Source organism: Gnatocerus cornutus, unplaced genomic scaffold (genome assembly GCF_029298725.1).
Source record: "Gnatocerus cornutus isolate USDA-ARS CGAHR unplaced genomic scaffold, icGnaCorn1.1 ctg00000121.1, whole genome shotgun sequence".
In the NCBI taxonomy this organism is placed as follows: domain Eukaryota; kingdom Metazoa; phylum Arthropoda; class Insecta; order Coleoptera; family Tenebrionidae; genus Gnatocerus; species Gnatocerus cornutus.
The window spans coordinates 35,215-41,083 of NW_028275461.1; positions in this window are offsets into that span (position 1 = coordinate 35,215).

Sequence of the window (5,869 nt, forward strand, 5' to 3'; positions counted from 1 at the left end):
GATTTTCGTTGTTTTCTGGCATGAATTTGCAAAGAAGAGCACGAAATCTACAAAATCATGACTTTTTACCAAGATTCAACGGCTGAATTGCAAGAAAACAGCAGAATTCTGCACGAAATCATCAAAATTCTTACAGAAAACCGCATATTTCGATGCAAAACGACGATTTCTCGCCGATTTTCGTGGTTTTCTGGCTTGAATTTGCAAAGAAGAGCACGAAATCTACAAAATCATGACTTTTTACCAAGATTCAACGGCTGAATTGCAAGAAAACAGCAGAATTCTGCACGAAATCATCAAAATTCTTACAGAAAACCGCATATTTCGATGCAAAACGACGATTTCTCGCCGATTTTCGTGGTTTTCTGGCTTGAATTTGCAAAGAAGAGCACGAAATCTACAAAATCATGACTTTTTACCAAGATTCAACGGCTGAATTGCAAGAAAACAGCTGAATTCTGCACGAAATCATCAAAATTCTTACAGAAAACCGCATATTTCGATGCAAAACGATTATTTCTCGCCGATTTTCGTTGTTTTCTGGCATGAATTCGCAAAGAAGAGCACGAAATCTACAAAATCATGACTTTTTACCACGATTCAACGGCTGAATTGCAAGAAAACAGCAGAATTCTGCACGAAATCATCAAAATTCTTACAGAAAAGCGCATATTTCGACGCAAAACGACGATTTCTCGCCGATTTTCGTTGTTTTCTGGCTTGAATTCGCAAAGAAGAGCACGAAATCTACAAAATCATGACTTCTTACCAAGATTCAACGGCTGAATTGCAAGAAAACAGCAGACTTCTGCACAAAATCATCAAAATTCTTTCAGAAAACCGCATTTTTCGATGCAAAACGACGATTTCTCGCCGATTTTCGTTGTTTTCTGGCATGAATTTGCAAAGAAGAGCACGAAATCTACAAAATCATGACTTTTTACCAAGATTCAACGGCTGAATTGCAAGAAAACAGCAGAATTCTGCACGAAATCATCAAAATTCTTAGAGAAAACCGCATATTTCGATGCAAAACAACGATTTCTCGCCGATTTTCGTTGTTTTCTATCTTGAATTCGCCAAGAAGAGCACGAAATCTACAAAATCATGACTTTTTACCTAGATTCAACGGCTGAATTGCAAGAAAACAGCAGAATTCTGCACGAAATCATCTAAATTCTTACAGAAAACCGCATATTTCGATGCAAAACAACGATTTCTCGCCGATTTTCGTTGTTTTCTATCTTGAATTCGCCAAGAAGAGCACGAAATCTACAAAATCATGACTTTTTACCTAGATTCAACGGCTGAATTGCAAGAAAACAGCAGAATTCTGCACGAAATCATCAAAATTCTTACAGAAAACCGCATATTTCGATGCAAAACGACGATTTCTCGCCGATTTTCGTTGTTTTCTGGCTTGAATTCGCAAAGAAGGGCACGAAATCTACAAAATCATGACTTTTTACCAAGATTCAACGGCTGAATTACAAGAAAACAGCAGAATTCTGCACGAAATCATCAAAATTCTTACAGAAAACCGCATATTTCGATGCAAAACAACGATTTCTCGCCGATTTTCGTTGTTTTCTGGCATGAATTTGCAAAGAAGAGCACGAAATCTACAAAATCATGACTTTTTACCAAGATTCAACGGCTGAATTGCAACAAAACAGCAGAATTCTGCACGAAATCATCAAAATTCTTACAGAAAACCGCATATTTCGATGCAAAACGACGATTTCTCGCCGATTTTCGTGGTTTTCTGGCTTGAATTTGCAAAGAAGAGCACGAAATCTACAAAATCATGACTTTTTACCAAGATTCAACGGCTGAATTGCAAGAAAACAGCTGAATTCTGCACGAAATCATCAAAATTCTTACAGAAAACCGCATATTTCGATGCAAAACGATTATTTCTCGCCGATTTTCGTTGTTTTCTGGCATGAATTCGCAAAGAAGAGCACGAAATCTACAAAATCATGACTTTTTACCACGATTCAACGGCTGAATTGCAAGAAAACAGCAGAATTCTGCACGAAATCATCAAAATTCTTACAGAAAACCGCATATTTCGATGCAAAACGACGATTTCTCGCCGATTTTCGTGGATTTCTGGCTTGAATTTGCAAAGAAGAGCACGAAATCTACAAAATCATGACTTTTTACCTAGATTCAACGGCTGAATTGCAAGAAAACAGCAGAATTCTGCACGAAATCATCAAAATTCTTACAGAAAACCGCATATTTCGATGCAAAACAACGATTTCTCGCCGATTTTCGTTGTTTTCTATCTTGAATTAGCCAAGAAGAGCACGAAATCTACAAAATCATGACTTTTTACCTAGATTCAACGGCTGAATTGCAAGAAAACAGCTGAATTCTGCACGAAATCATCAAAATTCTTACAGAAAACCGCATATTTCGATGCAAAACGACGATTTCTCGCCGATTTTCGTTGTTTTCTATCTTGAATTCGCAAAGAAGAGCACGGAATCTACAAAATCATGACTTTTTACCAAGATTCAACGGCTGAATTGCAAGAAAACAGCAGAATTCTGCACGAAATCATCAAAATTCTTATAGAAAACCGCATCTTTCGATGCAAAACGAAGATTTCTCGCCGATTTTCGTTGTTTTCTGGCTTGAATTTGCAAAGAAGAGCACGAAATCTACAAAATCATGACTTTTTACCAAGATTCAACGGCTGAATTGCAAGAAAACAGCAGAATTCTGCACGAAATCATCAAAATTCTTGCAGAAAACCGCATATTTCGATGCAAAACGACGATTTCTCGCCGATTTTCGTGGTTTTCTGGCTTGAATTTGCAAAGAAGAGCACGAAATCTACAAAATCATGACTTTTTACCAAGATTCAACGGCTGAATTGCAAGAAAACAGCAGAATTCTGCACGAAATCATCAAAATTCTTACAGAAAACCGCATATTTCGATGCAAAACGACGATTTCTCGCCGATTTTCGTTGTTTTCTGGCTTGAATTCGCAAAGAAGGGCACGAAATCTACAAAATCATGACTTTTTACCAAGATTCAACGGCTGAATTACAAGAAAACAGCAGAATTCTGCACGAAATCATCTAAATTCTTAGAGAAAACCGCATATTTCGATGCAAAACGATGATTTCTCGCTGATTTTCGATGTTTTCTATCTTGAATTCGCAAAGAAGAGCACGGAATCTACAAAATCATGACTTTTTACCAAGATTCAACGGCTGAATTGCAAGAAAACAGCAGAATTCTGCACGAAATCATCAAAATTCTTATAGAAAGCCGCATATTTCGATGCAAAACGAAGATTTCTCGCCGATTTTCGTTGTTTTCTGGCTTGAATTTGCAAAGAAGGGCACGAAATCTACAAAATCATTACTTTTTACCAAGATTCAACGGCTGAATTGCAAGAAAACAGCAGAATTCTGCACGAAATCATAAAAATTCTTACAGAAAACCGCATTTTTCGATGCAAAACGACGATTTCTCGCCGATTTTCGTTGTTTTCTGGCTTGAATTCGCAAAGAAGAGCACGAAATCTACAAAATCATGACTTTTTATCAAGATTCAACGGCTGAATTGCAAGAAAACAGCAGAATTCTGCACGAAATCATCAAAATTCTTACAGAAAACCGCATATTTCGATGCAAAACAACGATTTCTCGCCGATTTTCGTTGTTTTCTGGCTTGAATTCGCAAAGAAGAGCACGAAATCTACAAAATCATCACATTTTACCAAGATTCAACGGCTGAATTGCAAGAAAACAGCAGAATTCTGCACGAAATCATCAAAATTCTTAGAGAAAACCGCATATTTCGATGCAAAACGACGATTTCTCGCCGATTTTCGTGGTTTTCTGGCTTGAATTCGCAAAGAAGAGCACGAAATCTACAAAATCATGATTTTTCACCAAGATTCAACGGCTGAATTGCAAGAAAACAGCAGAATTCTGCACGAAATCATCAGAATTCTTACAGAAAACCGCATATTTCGATGCAAAACGATTATTTCTCACCGATTTTCGTTGTTTTCTGGCTTGAATTCGCAAAGAAGAGCTCGAAATCTACAAAATCATGACTTTTTACCAAGATTCAACGGCTGAATTGCAAGAAAACAGCAGAATTCTGCACGAAATCATCAAAATCCTTACAGAAAACCGCATTTTTCGATGCAAAACGACGATTTCTCGCCGATTTTCGTTGTTTTCTGGCTTGAATTCGCAAAGAAGAGCACGAAATGTACAAAATCATCACTTTTTACCAAGATTCAACGGCTGAATTGCAAGAAAACAGCAGAATTCTGCACGAAATCATCAAAATTCTTAAGAAAACCGCATATTTCGATGCAAAACGAAGATTTCTCGCCGATTTTCGTTGTTTTCTGGCTTGAATTTGCAAAGAAGAGCACGAAATCTACAAAATCATGACTTTTTACCAAGATTCAACGGCTGAATTGCAAGAAAACAGCAGAATTCTGCACGAAATCATCAAAATTCTTACAGAAAACCGCATTTTTCGATGCAAAACGACGATTTCTCGCCGATTTTCGTTGTTTTCTGGCTTGAATTCGCAAAGAAGAGCACGAAATCTACAAAATCATCACTTTTTACCAAGATTCAACGGCTGAATTGCAAGAAAACAGCAGAATTCTGCACGAAATCATCAAAATTCTTAGAGAAAACCGCATATTTCGATGCAAAACGACGATTTCTCGCTGATTTTCGATGTTTTCTATCTTGAATTCGCAAAGAAGAGCACGGAATCTACAAAATCATGACTTTTTACCAAGATTCAACGGCTGAATGCAAGAAAACAGCAGAATTCTGCACGAAATCATCAAAATTCTTATAGAAAACCGCATATTTCGATGCAAAACGAAGATTTCTCGCCGATTTTCGTTGTTTTCTGGCTTGAATTTGCAAAGAAGAGCACGAAATCTACAAAATCATGACTTTTTACCAAGATTCAACAGCTGAATTGCAAGAAAACAGCAGAATTCTGCACGAAATCATCAAAATTCTTACAGAAAACCGCATTTTTCGATGCAAAACGACGATTTCTCGCCGATTTTCGTTGTTTTCTGGCTTGAATTCGCAAAGAAGAGCACGAAATCTACAAAATCATGACTTTTTATCAAGATTCAACGGCTGAATTGCAAGAAAACAGCAGAATTCTGCACGAAATCATCAACATTCTTACAGAAAACCGCATATTTCGATGCAAAACAACGATTTCTCGCCGATTTTCGTTGTTTTCTGGCTTGAATTTGCAAAGAAGAGCACGAAATCTACAAAATCATCACATTTTACCAAGATTCTACTGCTGAATTGCAAGAAAACAGCAGAATTCTGCACGAAATCATCAAAATTCTTACAGAAAACCGCATATTTCGATGCAAAACGACGATTTCGCGCCGATTTTCGTTGTTTTCTGGCTTGAATTCGCAAAGAAGATCACGAAATCTACAAAATCATGACTTTTTACCAAGATTCAACAGCTGAATTGCAAGAAAACAGCAGAATTCTGCACGAAATCATCAAAATTCTTAGAGAAAACCGCATATTTCGATGCAAAACGACGATTTCTCGCCGATTTTCGTGGTTTTCTGGCTTGAATTCGCAAAGAAAAGCACGAAATCTACAAAATCATGATTTTTCACCAAGATTCAACGGCTGAATTGCAAGAAAACAGCAGAATTCTGCACGAAATCATCAGAATTCTTACAGAAAACCGCATATTTCGATGCAAAACGATTATTTCTCGCCGATTTTCGTTGTTTTCTGGCTTGAATTCGCAAAGAAGAGCACGAAATCTACAAAATCATGACTTTTTACCAAGATTCAACGGCTGAATTGCAAGAA